Genomic DNA, 20113 nt, shown 5'->3' with positions numbered 1-20113 from the left:
AGGATTCTTACCGAGGTGGCAAAATATGATTCCCGCCGCTGAGAAAGACATTCCAATACCCGAGAACAGACCCCATTCTCCCCTCCCTTTTACGTCTACTTTCCTTCCTTCCCCAGGTCAGCGCTGTCTAATAGAAATATAATGTAAGCCATATGTGTAATTTAAAATTTTCTAGTAGCTACATTAAAAAATAGGTGATATTATTAATAATGTCTTATTTAACTTAAAATATTATCATTCCTATGCTATCCATGTATAAATTACTGAGAAGTTTCACATTTGTTTTTTGTCTTCCAAACCCAGTGTTCATTTGAACTTGCATAACATCAAATTCAGACTAGCTGCAACTGCTTAATAGCCCCCGGAATTGGACCGCTTGACCTTGGAATTCACTCCCCCAGCCCCCCAAGTCCTGTAGCCAGAAATGAAGATGTGGGTGGGCGCGGTAACACTGCTAGTTTGAGACTGAGTGGCAACCTTGAGAAAAGGCCAGACCGTGTGATGTTGAGACCTTTTAGACAGCGTACCCTCGCAACGTCCCCAGTCCCCTGAGCCCAGCAAGGCTGTGAGACCGATCGTGAAGGATTGCTAGAACCGCGGGAAAATGTCAGGCGTGGAGTCGGGGGATGGGGAGGCGGCGTCGGGCGCAGTCGGGATCCACACGCATGCGCACTGTGTGTGCTCACAAATCCTGGCCACACACCGTGGCAACCGGGTTCTAAACCAGTGTCCACTCTGTCTACTCTGTCTATGCGTTCTTCCCAGGAGTTGTCCCACCAGCCGGTCTTGGCTCTTCCCTGTCTACGGCACTTTCATGTCTTTTCTGCTCCTCCCTTCTGACTGGTTCTGATCTGGCTCAGGTACTTGACCCTGAGCAATTTGAGCCAGCCCCTGAAATCAATACTCGTGGTTCCGCATGGGAACTCACCCCTGGTTCGCCCTCTCCAGGCTGAGGTGGCTGCTGGGGCTACGGCTGTTCCTGGGGCTTCGAGCTGCCGCTGCATAGCTTTCTGCCCTGCTGGATTGCCCCCTATCAACTTCTGCGAGACTGACCTAGAGACCGCATCCTGCAAGGTGAGGCCAAGAGGGAAGGAGTGATATGTAAGGGGAAGGTTTCGGGTAGGGGAATGGAGCAGACCAGGGCAGACCAGGGTTGGGAGCTCGTGGCCGCGGAGCCGGAATGCCAGTGCCTCTCGGTGGGTGTGTCTCAGAGTATCTCAATCTTTGATCCTCGGACTTCGCGGATCTGGATCTCTTTTTCTTTGATCTTCTTTCCCTCCCTCTTGGCATCTCTGACTCCCTTACAGCTCCTCCCTTCTTGTTTTCTCTGGGTTAGCTTCCCTTCCTTTCAGCTCCTTCCCTTCCTCCTCCCTTAGGGATCCACCCCTCTAGGCTCCTCCCCTCCCGCTGAGCTCCGCCTCTTCCCTATCTTGGCTCTTGCCCTTCCACCCCACTCCTTCCTTTCCTTCAGCCAGCTCCCTCTCAGCTCCTCCCCTTCGTCTTGACTCCTCCCGCCCCGCCCCTAGCCGCTTCCCCTTATCCTCAGCTCCTTTTCTGCCTCCTTTTTGATTCCCTGTTTTCTTTTCAGTTCCCTCTAGGGTTCATCCTCTCCCACTTCCTTTCGCTTCTTTCACCCTCCCTTCCTCTGAGTTCTGTCTTTAGTCCCTTCCTTTCTGCTTCTCCATCTCCCTCTCAATGCCTCCTCCCCGCCCCGCTTTGCCATTGGCTGCTCCTTCATCTCCTTTTGGTCTCTCTTTTCCTTCAGGTAGCTCCCCCTTGCTGGGATCTTTCTTCTGCCTCTCAGCATCTGAAACCTTTCTCCTCCCTCTACCCCCTCCTTCTTGTCCCCTTATACCATCTCCCTTTGTGGACAGCACACTCATTGTGGTCTTTCTTGGATACATCCCCACTGTGCTTCTGTCACACCTCACTCCTATAGTTTCACACTTGTGTCTCCCTGATTCTTCCTGATCCACTTTGTGGTCAGCGAACACCAAGATAGTATTGTTTAACTCTAGAGACTGATGAGAATAAAATGAGACAATGTACAAAAGAACACTTACAATGATACGCAGTAAGCTTTCAATAAACGTTAACTGTTATCATTATTAGTTGTCTTTAGCCAGAGATTTCTGGCACAATTCCTCTTCTGTGACAACTTCAACTCCCAACAATTTCTTCTTTTTTTCTTTTCTTTTTTGTTTTTCTTTTCTTTTTCTATCAAGGATTGAATACAGAGGCGCCTAACCACTGAGCCACATCCCCAGCCCTTTTTATATTTTATTTAGAGACAGGGTCTCACTGAATTGCTTAGGACCTCACTAAGTTGCTGAGCCTGGCTTTGAACTTGTGATCCTCCTGCCTCAGCCTCCCCCACTCCCCAGCTGCTGGGATTACAGGCCTCCACCACCAGTAATTTCTTGCTTTCCATCCTTGTTAGCCTTGTTCTCTTAATTGTAAGCTGACTTGAAAAGACTTTTGGGAGGAGGGTGAGTATTGAAGTCAAAAGAATTATTTTCTGACCTTTCATTACCTAATGTACTGTCTGGGAGAGTGTTCTGGAAGAAGGTACAACAAATGCAGGACCAGGTGGAGAACTGTGCCAAGTTTGAAAACAGACTTAGTTGGTGCGTGATCGCAGTTGGGAGGATTGAACTTAGGAATACTCTACCTTTGACCTACATCTCCAGCCCTTTTTGAGACAGGGGCTCACTGAAGTGCCTGGCCTTAGATTTGTGATCTTCCTGCCTCAACTTCTCCTGTGTCTGAGATTACAGGCCTGCACCACAGCCTCCATCTCAGTTCCAGGGGATTTTAAAGGTCTAGGTGTTTGCTGTTGAAACCCAGATTTTGCCTTTTTCTTTGAGCAGTGTTGCCAGTAGTGTTTTGAGGCAACATCTTGCCAAATACATGTAAGAAATGGTATTCTCTTTACCGTTTGTATCTGTCTTTTCCCTGATGTTTGGTATCTAGTCCTGGCTTTTTATTCTTTATTTCAGTATATTTCCTAGCAAAGACACATAATGTTCAACCATAACAAATATCTGGAATTTCTTTTTCTGTAAGCCCTTTTCTTTTTAGGTAGTTACTCTCATCTGAATGTGTTCCATTTTTTTTTTTTGAGATTGCACTTTTGTCCTTTAGTGAGTCTTTCATTTGTATGTTTTACACACCACACTTTCCTAATTCAGTAGTATCTTATTCCTTGATTTGTTTCCTTTTTTTAAAAAAAAATTTACTGGTACAAAAGCAGTAATATTCATGGTAGAATTTTAGAAAATGTGGATTGGCAAGACAAAAATTTCTAATATCTAGAAAAATATCACTGCTATTATCTTAACATATATTCTAGGTTTTTTCTATACATGTTCATGCACATATGCATTTTTAGTAGATACTTTTTATTTTTAAAATTCATTTATTTTTATTTTCTTTTAATTATTATTTTTTAGGGGATTGAACCCAGGGCCTTGCACATGCTAGGCAAGTGCTTTACCATTGAACTGTGCCCTCAGCCCCTTTTTACTTTTATTTTGAGACAGAGTCTTGCTAAGTTGCCCAGGTTGGCTTCAAACTTTCAATCATTCTGCCTCAGCCTTCCAAGTCACAGGGACTATAGCATTCACCACTGCACCTGGTTTAGACTTTATTTTTTAAAGGAGTTTTAGGGTCACAGCAAAATTAAGCAGAAAGTACAGGGAGTTCTCAAGTATCATCCACCCCTCCCTCAACTTTATCCACTATTGACATCCTGTACCAGAGTGGTACTTTTTTTTTTTTTTTTTTTTTTTTTTTTGCGGTGCTGGGGAATTGAACCCAGGGCCTTGTGCTTGCGAGGCAAGCACTCTACCAGCTGAGCTATCTCCCCAGCCCCAGAGTGGTACATTTGTTACAATCATTGTATGTACATTGACACATCATTGTCACCCAAAGTCCAGAGTTTACATTAACGTTCTCTTTTGGTGTTGGACATTCTATGGGTTTGGAAAAGTGTATAATGATGTGTATCTACCATTATGGTATACAGAATAGTTTCAGGGCCACCAAAACCCTCTATGCCTCTCCTGTTCATCCTTCCTTCCCCAATAACACCTGGCAACACTGATCTTTTAACTATCTCCCTGGTTTTGCCTTTTCCAGAATATCATATAGTTGGTATCATACAGTATGAAAGAAGCCTTTCAGATTGGCTTCTTTCACTTAATAATGTGCATTTAAGTTTCCTCCATGTCTTTCCATGCTTAATAGCTCATTTCTTTTTAGTACCCAAAAGTAGTCCATTGTCTGGTGGTATCACAGTTTATCTGTTCACCCGCTGCAAGGCATCTTGATTACTTCCACGTTTTGGCAAATATGACTAAAGCTGCTATAAACAATCATGTGCAGGTTTTTGCATACACATGAGTTTCCAGCTCATTTGGGTAAATACCGGTGAACCCGATTGCTGAGTTGTATGATAAAATATGTTCAGTTTTGTAAGAAATTGCCAAATTGTCCTCCAAAGTGGCTCTACCATTTTGCGTTCCCATCAGCAATGAATGAGAGTCCACATACATTTTATCAAAATAAAATAATAGTATGATGTTATTTTGTAAGCAGAAGTTTTCTTTCAACAACTCCATCTTTCCATGTCAGTACATTTTTATCTCATGTATCACCCAGTTCATAGTCAGCATTCCTCAATCTAGGTCTACAGATTGCATGTGGTTGTTATTCTTACACTTCTTTTAATCAAACATGGTCCCTCTCCTCCTAATTATTTTCATGACACTGACTTATAAAAGGGGCCAGTCTGTTTTGTTCTGTGGAATGTCTGTCTGCTTCCTTCCTTGTGATGGCACTAAACTTGGTTTACTGGTTAAACTTCAACTTATTGAAAAGTAGTTTAAGTATGTATCAATGTCTTCAAAAATATTCATCAGTCTTATGATGATTCCATTTAGAAAAATATGCAAGGACACAGGCAGATGAAAGGTTTTCTTTCATCTACCTTGATCCTTTAGATACACAGTAGTGCTCCGTGGAAAATACCAATATTGTCAGTTTTTTTGGCATCCTTCTGGGAATTTTATGAATATACAGATGAATATGTATTTATATGCTTTTCTTCCTCCTTTTTTTACACAAATGGCAACACTCTTCTCATCTTAAGGGACCTTATTGTACTCGTTTAACAATGGAGGTTGAAGATTATTTTATATCATAGAAAAAATTCCTCATTTTTTTTTGGTGCTGTTGATTGGGGCACTTTACCTCTGAGTTACATCCCCAACTATTTTTATTTTTGATTTTGAGACAAAGCCTCTCTAAGTTGATTAGGGACTTGCTATGTTGCTGAGGCTAGCCTCAAACTTGTGATCCTCCTGCCTCAGCCTCTAGAGTCACGGGGATTACAGGTGTGTGATACTACCCACCGCTCATTCTCATTCTTTTTTTTTTAAATTTATTTTTATTGTAAACAAATGGGATACATGTTGTTTCTGTTTGTACATGGAGTAACAGCATACCATTTGCATATTCATAAATTTACATAGAGTAATGATGTTTGATTCAATCCATTATTTTTTTCCTTCCCCCCAACCCTCCCACCTCTCTTTTCCCTCTATACAGTCCCTCCTTCCTCCATTCTTGTCCCACTCCCACCCCCCATTAAGTGTTATCATCCGCTTATCAGTGAGATCATTTCTCTTTTGGATTTTTGAGATTGGCTTATCTCACTTACCATGATATTTTCCAATTTCATCCATTTGCCTGCAAATGCCATAATTTTATTATTCTTTATAGCTGAGTAATATTCCATTGTATATATATACCACAGTTTCTTTATCCACTCATCAATTGAAGGGCATCTAGGTTGGTTCCACAGTCTGGCTATTGTGAATTGAGCAGCTATGAACATTGATGTGGCTGTATCTCTGTAGTATGCTGATTTTAAGTCCTTTGGGTATAGGCCAAGGAGTGGGATAGCTGGGTCAAATGGTGGGTCCATTCCAAGTTTTCTAAGGAATCTCCACACTGCTTTCCAGAGTGGCTGCACTAATTTACAACCCCACCAGCAATGTATGAGTGTACCTTTTTCCCCACATCCTCACCAACACCTATTGTTGCTTATGTTCTTGATAATTGCCATTCTAATTGGGGTGAGATGGAATCTTAGGGTAGTTTTGATTTGCATTTCTCTTATTACTAGAGATGTTGAACATTTTTTCATATATCTGTTGATTGCTTGTACATCTTCTGTGAAGTGTCTGTTCATTTCCTTAGCCCATTTGTTGATTGGGTTATTTGTATTCTTGGTGTAGAGTTTTTTGAGTTCTTTATATATTCTGGAAATTAGTGCTCTATCTGAAGTATGAGAGGCAAAGAAATTCTCCCATTCTGTAGGCTCTCTCTTCGCATTGCTGATAGTTTCCTTTGCTGAGAGAAAGCTATTTCGTTTGAATCTATCCCAGTTGTTGATTCTTGCTTTTATTTCTTCTGCTATGGGAGTCCTGTTAAGGAAGTCTGATCCTAAGCCAACAAGGTGAAGATTTGGACCTACTTTTTCTTCTATAAGATGCAGGGTCTCTGGTCTGATTTCAAGGTCCTTGATCCATTGTGAGTTGAGTTTTGTGCAGGGTGAGAGATAGGGGTTTAGTTTCATTCTGTTGCATATGGATTTCCAGTTTTCCCAGCACCATTTGTTGAAGAGGCTATCTTTTCTCCATTGCATACTTTTGGCACCTTTGTCTAGTATTAGAAAATTGTTTTTATTTGGATTTGTGTCCATGTCCTCTATTCTGTACCATTGATCTACCTGTCTACTTTGGTGCCAATACCATGCTTTTTTTGTTACTATTGCTTTGTAGTAGAGTTGAAGATCTGGTATTGCAATACCCCCTGTTTCATTCTTCCTGCTAAGGATTGCTTTAGCTATTCTGGGTTTCTTATTCTTCTAGATGAATTTCATGATTGCTTGCTCTATTTCTGTGAGGTACGTCATTGGGATTTTAATTGGAATTGCATTGAATCTGTATAGCACTTTTGCCATCTTGACAATATTAATTCTGCCTATCCAAGAACATGGGAGATCTTTCCATCTTCTAAGGTCTTCCTTAATTTCTTTCTTCAGTGTTTTGTAGTTTTCATTGTAGAGATCTTTTACCTCTTTGGTTAGATTGATACCCAAGTATTTTATTTTTTTTGAGGCTATTGCAAATGGAGTTGATTTCCTCATTTCCCTTTCAGCTGTTTCATCACTTGCATATAAAAATGCTGTAGATTGATGCGTGTTCTCATTCTTTTTAATGGCTGCTTAGCACTATATTATATAGATGCACTATAATTAATTTACTGAAATCTATTATTTCATTATTTCTGATAATTTGATCTTATCAAACATTGCTGCATGTGAAATTATTTCTGTAGAATAAGTTCCTGGGAATGGAATTGCTGGGTCAAAGAATACATACATTTAACAATCTCAATGCCAAGTTGCTATCTAAGTACCTTGTACTAATTTATACTCCCACCAACAATGTGTGAGAGCACCTATTTCTCCACAGCTTGACAACAAAGGTTTATGAAACTTTTAGATCTTTGACAATTTAAGTGGTGAATAATTGTGCACTGTGGTTTTAATTTGCATTGCTTTATTAGGAATAAGTTTGAAAACCTTTTCATATGAAAAGATTGTAGGAACTCATAAGTCAGGAAATCAGGCCCTCATCTGTGACATGTGACAAATGCTTTTTTCAAGTTTGTCAGTTGTCTTTTGCTTTTGCATTTTTTTACCACTTAGAAAATCTGATTTTTATTTTTATCTATCAAGTTTCCTACAGCTTCTGAGTATTGTGTTCTATTGTTAAAACCTATCCCATGCTCTAAAGTAATTCTCATGTGGTATTTTCTAGTTTGAGTTTTTACTATTTAAGTAAGATTAATATTTCTTTGTGTAATGTATAAAGTAAGAATCAAACTTAACCTTTTTCAGAATGCCGACCAATCGTCATAACATCATTTATTGAATAATACATCTTTTGTGATTTGAGAAATCATCAAGGTTCTTTTAAGTATAGTAAGCACTGAATGCATGTTAAAATATCATTTAAATGATATGTTATTTTCTAGTAGTACTTTGTCAATTTTGGTACTCTAGATGAGAATTGCTATCCTTCTTAACTATCTACTCTTGTTTTTGAAACTATTTTTGTGGTACTGAAGATTGAATCCAGGTGTGTACTCTACCACTGAGCTACATCCCCAGTCTTTTTATTTATTTATTTATTTAATTTATTTATTTTTATTTTTTAAATTTATTTTTATTGTAAACAAATGGGATACATGTTGTTTCTCTGTTTGTACATGAAATGGAGGCATACCATTTGTGTAATCATACATTTACCTAGGGTGATAGTTTTGATTCATTCTGTTATTTTTTCCTTCCTCCCACCCCTCCCACCCCTCTTTTCCCTCTATACAGTCCCTCCTCCCTCCCTTCTTGCCCCCCTCCCACCCCCCATTATGTGTCATAATCCGCTTATCAGCGTGATCATTCATCCTTTGTTTTTTTGAGATTGGCTTATCTCACTTAGCATGATATTCTCCAATTTCATCCACTTGCCTGCAAATGCCATAATTTTATTATTCTTTATGGCTGACTAATATTCCATTGTATATATATACCACAGTTTCATTATCCATTCATCAATTGAAGGACATCTAGGTTGGTTCCACAATCTGGCTATTGTGAATTGAGCAGTTATGAACATTGATGTGGCTGTATCTCTGTAGTATGCTGATTTTAAGTCCTTTGGGTAAGGAGTGGGATAGCTGGGTCAAATGGTGGTTCCATTCCAAGTTTTCTAAGGAATCTCCACACTGCTTTCCATAGTGGCTGCACTAATTTGCAGTCCCACCAGCAATGTATGAGTGTACCTTTTTTCCCACATCCTCTCCAACACCTATTGTTGCTTGTATTCTTGATAACCACCATTCTAATTGGGATGAGATGGAATCTTAGGGTGGTTTTGATTTGCATTTCTCTTATTACTAGAGATGTTGAACATTTTTTCATATGTCTGTTGATAGCTTATAGATCTTCTTCTGTGAAGTGTCCCTTCATTTCCTTAGCCCATTTGTTGATTGGGTTATTTGTATTCTTGGTTATTTATTTTTTTTATGTGGAGACAAGGTCTTGCTATATTGATCCTGTCTGGCCTTGAACCTGCTACCCTTCTATCTCAGCTTCCCGAGTAGCTGGGATAACAGGTGTAAGCCATCATTCCTCGCTCCTTTAAAAACTTTTCCTTGTTCACATTTATAACACTATAACTGATTTTTGTGGGGGAAGGGATGACAGGGATTAACCACTGAGCCACATCCCCAGTCATTTATATATTTTTGTTTTGAGAGAGGGCCTTGCTAAGTTGCTGACACTGGCTTTAAACTTGCAATCCTCCTGCCTCAGCCTCGGGAATCACTGGGATTACAGGTGTGTGCCACCACATCTGTAATTGATCAGTGCTGTAACTGACTTATGTTGCTGTTGCAAATTTCTGATTAGATTACACTAAATGTAGAAAAAAATATCTTATTTTAGAGTCATAGTGACGCTATTTATATTTGTTCCCAAACTTGATATTTTTCTATACCCTCTTCTTTTAAAAAATCTAACCATTCATGTACAACCAGAGAAACAACAGTTGTACCCTATTTGTGTACAACGACTGAAAATAAATAAAGAAAGAAAGAAAGAAACTAGGTTGGACCTAAAAAGAAAAATAAATAAATAAAATAAAATAAAAACAAAAATCTAACCATATTGTAAATCTTATAGCAGATGCTTATTTTTTTAAGTTGCATAGGAAATTTTGAAAAAGGATAATGCATTTATCTAAGTTATGCTGTTTTAGTGGTTTAAAATTACTGATCTGGTAAATTATCAGGAATATAGTTGAGATCTACAGAAGAAATAAGCTAAAATATCCCATGAAGAGCCAGAATAGATGTCATAATGTTCATGCACTAAATCTCTTGGTATCAGATACTTTTTTAGGTTAGTAACAAATTTGGCTATTTATTCTACAAATGGAAGGCCTGTCTCAAACAGATTAGGGGTGGGGAAAGAGTGAGGAGAATGAGGAGGAGGAGAGAGTGATAACTTACAAACCAAAATGAAATAGACATAAGAAATTTACAAAGAGGTTTAAGCTCTTTGATGGGGATGAAGGAATGTGGGAAGTCATCTATGGTCATTTAATTTGGGGGCAAATAGCTCTTCTAACCTTATTTGATCCCAAGAATATCAAAGCAGGTGCAATGATTGATGTCCAAAATGACTCAAAGTCATCAAGGAAAGTCAAATTGTGATCATTACTCTTTGTTGAGGATGGGAAAGAATAAAGTATATTTTAGAAGGAATCTTAGGAAAATAGTTGAAGTGATACAAGGAAAGCACTTCATATGGATAGCTTTATTTATCTCAAGTCCTTAACGTGGGTTCCATGCACCTCAGGGACCCTATGGAGCCTCTTAAAAGTGAATAGAGCTGGGTGTGGTGGCACACGCCTGTAATCCCAGAAGCTCGGAGGCTGAGTCAGGAGGATCTTGAGTTCAAAGCCAGCCTCAGCAAAAGGGAGGCCCTAAGCAACTCAGTGAGACCCTGTCTCTAAATAAAATAGAAAACAGGGCTGGGGATGTGGTTCAGTGGCCAAGTGCCCCTGAGTTCAATACCCAGTACACCCCCCCAAAAAAAAGTGAACAGAGAATTTGTTCAATATGTGTATGTTTCTGGGGAGAGAAGGCCATAGCTTTTCATCATATTCTAAAAGGGTTTTATAATTTTAAAAAAAGGTTAAGAATGGCTGAGGTATCTGAAAAATTTATGTAGCCAGAGAACACAAAGATTTAATTTCATAAATGAAATGTTATGAATTTATAGCTATACTATTACAAATTTATAACTGTACCAAGTTATAACTTAAAAATTTATAACTACACTAAATTATAAAATTCATGTTAGTTATAAATTATTGTAGCCATAGGCTAATTACTTTTCAGTTGCTTCATTATATATTTTGCAATGCTACCTCATTTTACTTTGTGTTATTAATAAATGTTCTTTTTCCTTCTTGTAGTCATCAGTGGAACTATTTGTAAACAGACTGGGTTCAGTGAAATCTGCCTAAGAATATAATGGGTAAGTGTATCATGACAACTGTTCTAAAATATGCCTTAAGTTTTTAAAGATAATGAATGCAAGGCCTGGATATAAGAAGTGTAATTTATAATAAAAGAAGAAAAATGATGAAAAAAGTGCTTTCAAAATGAAACCAATGTTTAAGAATTAGAAAGTTGCTATACTTGATTATTATTAATAAGCAAAGCAACTTAGGGATTTACTGCACTTTAGACTTTTTAAAATCTTGGGGCTGGGGATATAGCTCAGTTGGTAGGGTGCTTGCTTAGGATGCACAGGGCCCTGGGTTCAATCCCCAACACCACCACCAAAAAGAAGATATATATATATCTTATTGGAATGATAACCTATTTTCTAACATGGAAAAGATAGGTTTATATAAAAGTTTTCAAAGAATGAAACCACTTTCTTTAGCACTGATCAGTTACTATATGATCAAGTATGCTCTATCATTTGAGAATAACAATATTATATACTTTTTAGACAAAAAAAGATTGTTGTTCCTTTGTCTTTATTTCTTCTAATAAAGCACAAATTTTGATCAGGTTTGATTTTCATTAAAATGCCAGATACATATGTGTTAGTATGACTATTTAAGTTAATGAACAAGACTACCATTTACTTTGTTTCTACTTAAGTCATTTTATATTTGAATTTATTAAAAAGTGATTATAATTTTTCACCTAGTTACCTTTTGTATGTGAGTAATACGTTTGGGGAGGACTCTGTTCTTAGTTTCCCTTTGATCAGAACTTATACTTCTAACTGTAAATTAGTTACATAAAATGTCTCATGTTACAAGTAGCACAGATTTTAAACTATTCTTTGCTGATTTTTATGTAAATTTGAAATTTAATTCATTAAAATATTGATTACATTTGAAGATTGTGATTACTTTTAAAAAGTCACAGCAGTAGCATGAGCATTTAAATAATGCATTTGGAGGTTAAACAATCTAAAGAGAACTATATAATGAGGTCTATAAATCATAGTTAGACATATTCTGTCATATTTTATAGAGCAATACCATTAACAACAGAGAAGCTGGATGAATTACTAAGATCCATTTTGTTACTGATGTTTTATCTTTCTTGAACCTCTTTTAGCTTTGATTTCTATTAAGACTGAAAAGACATTCTGAAAACCTTGGACATGTACTGTTTGGAGAATGAGTTACATCATTTGCTTATAAGTTTATTCAACTGATCCTATTATTAAATCTTATTTTAAAATGAATCTTCTTTAAGCTGACTACTTATAGCTCTAGTTATAGTGGAGTCAGTTTTTCAAAAGAGGGAGAAAAGAGAAAAGGAGGTAGAGTATGGTGTTGCCAGAAGAATGCATTAAAATACACATTCTCAGTTCTCTGCAGTAGTTAGTAGCTCTGTATAAAGATTTTATTTCAAGTTTTATTTTTGCTTTATAAAGAAAAAAGTTATTTTAATGTTCTGTGCATATTTTGGGTGGGTGATATAAGCAGATGTAATGGGACCTGGAGTGTCTATTGATTTTTGCCTTCAATAAATTCATATGTATGGGGACAAAGATGTTTACATAAGCAGTTATGATGTGAAGCATCTTCTTTATTCCAAACTTTATTGAAGTATAAGTGAAGTATACTAAACTGCACATATTTAAAGTGCATAATCTGTCTTAGTACATATACACACACACACACATACTTGAGGAATTGTAAGGCACTATCTTTTTAAAGAAAACTATTTATTTTGAAATAAATATAGATTGAAGTTGCAAAATCAAAATGAACAGGAAGGTCCAGTGTACCTTTCACCAGGTTTGCCCAGTGGTAACATCTTACATGACTATGGTACAGTATCAAAACCAGAAAACTGACATTGGTACAATTTGCAGAGCTTATTGAGATTTCACTTCCATGGAACTTGGATATGTGTGTGTGAGAAAGCAAAAGAGACAAAAAACAAAAAAACAAAAACAAGCAAAAAAAAAATGAGAGAGTTTCTTTGCAATTTTATCACCTGTGCAGATTTTGTGCAACCACCACCACAATCAAGATAATCGAGATAAAGAATAGTTACATTCCCATGAGACTTGCTTGTGATTTCCTTCTATAGCTGCCTCCACCTCTCTCCCACATTCCTTAACCCTGACAAACACTAATCCCTTCCTTTTTTACAATGTTGTTATTTTAAGACTGTTACATAAATGGATTCATACAGTATGTAACCTTTTGAGATTGGCTTTTTTTACTCAGCATAATCCCTTGAGACTCATCCAGGTTGTGGTGTTATGTCAACAGTTTGTTCCTGGGTTGGGGTCATAGCTCAGTGATAGAGCACTTGCCTAGGTTGCATGAGGCTCTGGGTTCTAGCCCTAGCACTGAAATAAAAATTTTGTTCCTTCTTATTGCTGAGTAGAATTCTATGGTGTGGATGTACCAGTTTGTTTAATTGTTCACTCCATTGAAGGACATTTGAATCTTTTTTACCTCTTGGCTATTATGAATAAAGCTGGTATGAACACTTTTATGTAGCTTTTCTCTGTGTGTGTAATGATTTTCATTTTTCTGGAATAAACACCCAAGAGAGCAATGGCTAGATCATATGACAGTTGCATGTTTAGTTTTGTAAGAAGTTGCCAAATTGTTTCCAGAGTGACTGTGTCATTTTTCATTCCCTCCAGCAATGTATGAGTGATCGGTTTCTCTACATCCTTGTCAGTTCTTAATGTTGTCACTATTTATTATTTTAACCATTCTGATACATGTGTATTTATATATCATTGAACATATTTTCATGTGCTTATTTGCAATCTGTATATCTTTTACCCATTTCTTAAATGGATTGTTTGGTCTTTTACTGTTGAGTTTACAGACTTTTGAATATATCCTAGATATGAATCTTTTGTTGCAACAGTGGTTTTGAATACTTCCTCCCATTCTGCGGGTTATGTTTTCATTCTCTTAACAGGGTCTTCACAAACAAAAGTTTTAATTTTTTTTCCTGTACTGAGGATTGAACCCAGGGGTGCTCTACCATACAGCTACATCCCCAGCACTTCTTATTTTTTATTTTGAGACAGGGTCTTACTAAGTTGACCAGGTTGACCTCAAACTTGTGATCCTCCTGCCTCAGCCTCCCATGCTGCTGGGATTACCAAGTATGTGCCACTACACCTGGATGAAGTTTTAAATTTTGACATGGTCCAGTTATAAAGTTTTCCTTTTATTTATTGCATTTTTGATGTCAAGACCAAGAGGATTTCATATGGCCTTAGGTCCATACTGGCCTTAGGTTACATACTATATGAATCCATTACGTTCTTCTATGCTTTAGTCTAAGTTTTATAATTTTTCTCTATACATGTCAATCTGCAATCTGTTTTGAGGTTTTCTGAATAAGATATGAAATTTAGGTTGAAAATAATTTCTCTCTTTTTGCCTATAGATATCTAATTGCTTCAGCACCATTTATTGAGATTCCCTTCCCTCATCAAAGTACTTTTGCACCTTTGTAAAAAAATTATGTAGGCATAGTTGCACGGTCTATTTCCGAGTTCTCTATTGATCTGTTACATTGATTTGTGTGTCAAACATTACCTTTTCGATGATTAAATTGCACACAATCCCCAGCACCCCCCCCCAAAAAAAATTGCACACAATACCCTTGTGGAGTGCTAAACAAAAAAAAAGTGTCCTTATCAAGAAATGTCCCACAGAAGAACAAAAAGCAAAAACAAAACAAGACAAAACAAAAAAGCAAAAAGGGAAAAAAGGAAATTCTCTCTCTTGGACTGAAAAAACTAGGCAGTATTCAACTTAACTGCCTGTAAGGAATTTTTTGGTTAATATTTGTATGATTTCAGGACATAAGGTGCTAAATATGACTTTTTCATTGTTTATTCTTGTTATTATTTTCTAATTAGTAACACTGGCATTTTACCTTAATAATACTCTATAGCTAGACTTTGTAAACAAGAGCTTTCATATTAAAGGTGCATCATATTTTATTGGTTTTCTCGATAGCAGCTTTACTGAGAAATAAATCAACATACTGTACCATTCTCCTACTTAAAGTGTCTATTCCATGGTTTTTAGTATATTTACGGAGTAGTACAACCATCATTATATTCAATTTTATTATCACTTTTTTTTTTTTTTTTTTTTTGGTACCAGAAATTGAACTCAGGGTCACTGAACCACTGAGCACTTTTTCGTATTTTATTTAGAGACAGGGTCTCACTGAGTTGCTTAGCACCTTGCTAAATTACTGAGGCTGGCTTTGAACTTAACGATCCTCATGCTTCAGCCTCTCAAGCTGCTGGGATTACAGGCATGCACCAGCACGCCGGGCTTTATTAGCACTTTTAAGGAAGGGTTTTATATCAGGGTAGTTTTTAGTAAGCTACAGTGGATTTTATATCCCACCTTGCATATTATAATCAATCAGCTGTACTATAATGGAATTCCTGATGTGGGCTATCTTATGAAGAAAAGAGGTTTATTTTGGCTCAAGTTCTGTAGTTACAGGGTCCAGACAACACTTGTGCTTCTTTGTGTGATGGCTCTTTGGTCCATATTGCATCATGGTAGGAGTGCATGTGTATCTCACTGGTCTTTCCTCCCTTCCTTGTAAAGCTACCAGAATTCAGTCATGAGGGCCCCAACCTAATGATCTAATATGATCACTTTCCAAATGTCTCATATCTGAACTACATAATTGGATTAAGTTTTCATTCTCTTAATGCCATTAACATATGACTTTGGGGAATGAAAAAATCATCTTTGCATGAGTTTGGGGGCACAAATCATATTCAAACCATAGCATGTATTATGGAAGAAGGAATTTTTTTGTTCAATGATGAAAGCATTTTGTGTGTGTTTCTAGTGTAATAATTTCAGTTAAAAATTAAGCTTAGAGAGTGTTGAAAATGATGGCGTACTGAAGTCTTCAAATGAAAGTTTTACCTGTAAAATAAATTGCTTATTTTGTAACATTTTACTCATAAAATTTAGCCAACTCTCTTAATATTTAAGATTCTTAACAGTTTTCTTTTAACAAGACAGACATGTATAAAAGTTTGTGTAAAATCTTATGATCCAGAAAATAAAGCACAAATGAGCAAGTGGCTTTTTTGAAGAGAAGAATAAAGTTGAATTGTTAACATCACTGATAGGTTTAGCATCTGACTTAATTTTTCTTTATTTTTTGATGGGTATGTTATATTTATTTATTGAAAAGCTCAATATTATTAAGATGTTAGTTTCCCCAAACTGGTTATCAATTAATTTCCAAATATACCAGAAGGATTTTTGCAGATATCACCAAAGCAAATTCAGAAACTCTTTAAGAAAAGCAAATCACTGACTTAATTTTTCAATTTCTTTCAAAAGTACTTTTAATAGATATGTAAAATTATATACTGCTTTTGACTTGAATTTGATTACTTTGAACTGAAACATGTAAGATGATATTTGTATTGTTTGATTTGAAATGCTTATTAAATTTTTTTATTCTTAAAATATTCATACCACAGGTTACTGATAGTATGCCAGTATGATGGTTTCATAACATAACAGCTCGAAAAATTACAGCATAGCAAGATTCCCAAAAGGATGTTTTATTACCAAAAATGGAATATTGAAAGCTGATTTATTTATTTATTTATTTATGGTAATGGGGATTGAACCCAGGAATGATTAACCACTGAGTCATATCCCTAGCTCTTTTATTTTTATTTTTTTCAATTTTGAGACAGGGTCTTTCTAAAGGATGCTTCTGTTATTAGTGTAAGTATTGAGAACTTACTATAGAAGTTCAAGGGTGTTGCTTTCCTACAATTCATTCTATTATAGTCATTTAGCAAATGTTAATAGTACATCTACCATCTTCTAGGCTTTGGGGTACGTTTTGGGGATACAAAGACAATATAAATATACATTATCTCTGTCCAATACAAGTTCACAGTCCTAAGTAGGTTAGATGGACATGTAAACAAATCAATGCAATAAAATATGAGACTAAGAGGCAAGGTGGATACAGTGGAGGAAGTGAAAAACTATTTATCAGGCAAAGGGGTGAGTGAACATTTCTTGAAGGGAAATTACTGTTATTATTAACTTGAAGAGTGAAACAGCATACCATGGGAGACAATGAGTGTCAAGCATGTCTGAGGCATAACTCTTGGGATTTAAGGGGTGTAGCTAGAGATGAAGCTGAAAGGGGTTAGGCAGAAGCCAGGTGCTAAAGAAAATGGCCCTGAATGCCTACTATGTGCCAGCAGCAACACTAAATGATGATATATACATTGACTGATTTAATCTTCTGAACAGCTGTGTTGCTAGAATGTACTACTGCTATTTTACAGATGAAGAAGATGAATCTCAGAGAGGGTTAGTGAATTGATTAGGGTAATACAGTTTCAACGTGGCAGAGGTCAAACTTTAATTAAGACCTTTTTATCTTGGAGGTTCCAATCACATTGTTTGAAATCTGCTTTGTTCTCAAACTGTCTTCTGATGGGTTCTAGGGTAATGGAAGTGTCTTGTGTCCACCACGGAGGCTAAAGGACAGGCTGAATGGTGTAGAAGAGGTGAACCATGGCAGCTCTGCTTTAAATCTGTTGTATATGTGGAAACTTTTGATCAATGATGGTAGTGAAGGGGAAGGACAAAAAAGTGTATAAGATGACACCCAGGTTTCTGGCTTGGTTGTCTGGCTGCTGGTAGTCTATTTCTTTTTTCTTTATTTTTTATTTTTTATTATTTTTTTTTTATATGGGAGATTGAACTCAGGGGGACTTAACCACTGAGCCACATCACCAGCCCCTGCCATGTATGTGTGCGTGTACATATTTAATTTAGAGATAGGGACTCACTGACTTGCTTAGGGCCTTGGTAGTTGCTGAGGGTGACTTTAAGCTTGTGATCTTCCTGCCTCAGCCTCCCAAGTCACTGGGATTACAAATGTGTGCCATTGCACCAGACTTGGTGGTACTCATAATTGTTTTTTTCCAGAATAAAAGGACAGTGTTTCTTAAATTTCAGATATTTGTGGATGACCATATATTTGAGGCACTTGCTGCATCATTATCATCATTATTATTATTATCGTCATTATTATTAGGTACTGGAGGCCTAACCCAGGGGACCTTTACCACTGAGCTGCATTCCCAGTGCTTTTTTATTTCTTATTTTGAGATAGGGTTTCGCTAAGTTGCCAAGGGCCTTGCTAAACTGCTGAGGTTGGTCTCAAACTGGTGATACTTCTGTCTCAGCTTCCAGAGTTGCTGGAATTGCAGACATATGCTACCATACCTAGTTCCATTATTTGTTTTTTAAAAAATCCCAATACTTAATTTAGATTTATTTGGAAAAATAGCCCAGAAATTACAGAATTAATGTACTAATATTTTTATTCATTTAATTTCAAGTAAATCTATAAAAAGTAATATACAAATTGTTTTTCTATCTGCTCACTAAAAATAACTCATATATCCCCGTGGTTTGTGTGGTTCACAATGGGATATAGCAATTTAGAGAATATGGGAGGGGAAGAACAACTTAATTGTTAGTGTTATGGTTTAAATATGAGGTATTCCCCAAAAGCTCATGTGTGAGACAATGCAAAAATATTTGGAGGAGAAATGATTGGGTTAGAGCCTTAACCTAATCAGTGACTTATTTCCCTGATAGGATTAACTGAGTGGTAACTGGAGGCAGGTGGGCTGTGGCTGGAGGAAGTGGGTCATTAGGGTGTGGCTATGGGTGTATATTTGTATCTGGAGAGTGGCGTCCCTCTGCTTCCTGATCATCATGTGAGCTGCTTCCTGTGCCACACTCTTCCACCATGATGTTCTGCCTCACCTCGAGCCCTGAGGAATGGAGCCAACCTTGTATGGACTAAGACCTCTGAAACTGTGAGCCCTCAAATAAACCTTTCCTCCTTTAAAATTATTCTGGTCCAATCTTTTAGTCACAGCAGCAAAAAAGCTGACTGAAACAGTTATTTTAAAGTGAGTATAAACTGGCAGAAGAGAGAAGTTAATGAACAGGAGAAATTTTCATAACTGTAATCTGTTTGAGACTATATATGAAAGGGGGTTCGTTGGGAACATTTAAAGACTAAGTTTTTTAGGTCAGATCTGGGAACAATAAAGGCACCAATAGGGTGAAAAAGCACCAGTTGGCAAGAGTAGCCACCTAAAATTACCAAGGTGAAGCAAAAGGCTAAGTAAAATCAACAGTAATCTTATTCCTTTTATACATAGAGGAACTTTTTCTTGTAAATTGTATTTATTTTATTTTAAACATTTTTAGGATAGATACTGATGTCCACTCCCTCCATGCCACTGCCCCCCATACACATAGATTCCATTTCAATGCAAAATTAAAGCCTCAGGCAAGAATTTCAAAAGTTAATTTTATGAGAATAATTCGAACAGCCATTCTCAAAGTGAGGTCTGGGGGGTCTCTGAGCTTTTCAGAGAGTTCTTAAGTTCAAATCTATTTTCATAATGACATTAAGCTGTTATTCAACTTCTTCATTCTCTTTCCTTTATGAGTGTACAGTGGAATTTTCCAGAGGCAACATGAAGTGTGATGATGTCATGACTCTGAGGGCTAATGGAATGTGTGCTTCTGTATTCTTGTTTTTCAAAAATATCACATTTTAAGTAGATTTAAATCATATAAACGAAAGTTCCTTAGGGTCCTTAATACTTTTTTAATACTTTTTTAAAGGTAAAGTTTCTGAGACAAAAACATTTGAGAACTGATGAATTAGATATTTAGAATCAAAGTGGTTAATATGGTTGTCTAAGAAAAAGGTTTTTTCACGGGGCATGGTGGTGCACACCTATAATCCCAATGACCTGGAAGGCTGAGGTAAGAGTATTGCAAACTTGAGACCAACCTCACTGACTTAGCAAGACCTTATCCCAAAATAAAATAACAAG

General features: G+C 36.9%; 1 long non-coding RNA gene across 2 annotated transcripts in view; it reads left to right on the top strand.

Annotated features, from left to right (window-relative positions):
- The first annotated feature begins 580 nt into the window (after positions 1–580).
- LOC306651794 overlaps positions 581–20113 on the top strand; it is a 90641-nt gene continuing 71108 nt past the window's right edge. Inside the window, exons 1-2 of one of the 2 annotated variants that reach the window (XR_013761209.1) lie at positions 581–1074; positions 11118–11179. This is a non-coding gene — a long non-coding RNA (uncharacterized lncRNA). The remainder of the gene's footprint in view (positions 1075–11117; positions 11180–20113) is intronic. The other variant, XR_013761208.1, reaches the window with a different exon arrangement.

The sequence above is a fragment of the Sciurus vulgaris genome (genome assembly GCF_902686455.1).
Source record: "Sciurus vulgaris genome assembly, chromosome: X".
In the NCBI taxonomy this organism is placed as follows: Eukaryota; Metazoa; Chordata; class Mammalia; order Rodentia; family Sciuridae; genus Sciurus; species Sciurus vulgaris.
Note: the sequence above shows the minus strand (reverse complement) of the source record. Positions and strands in the feature narration are given on the sequence as shown.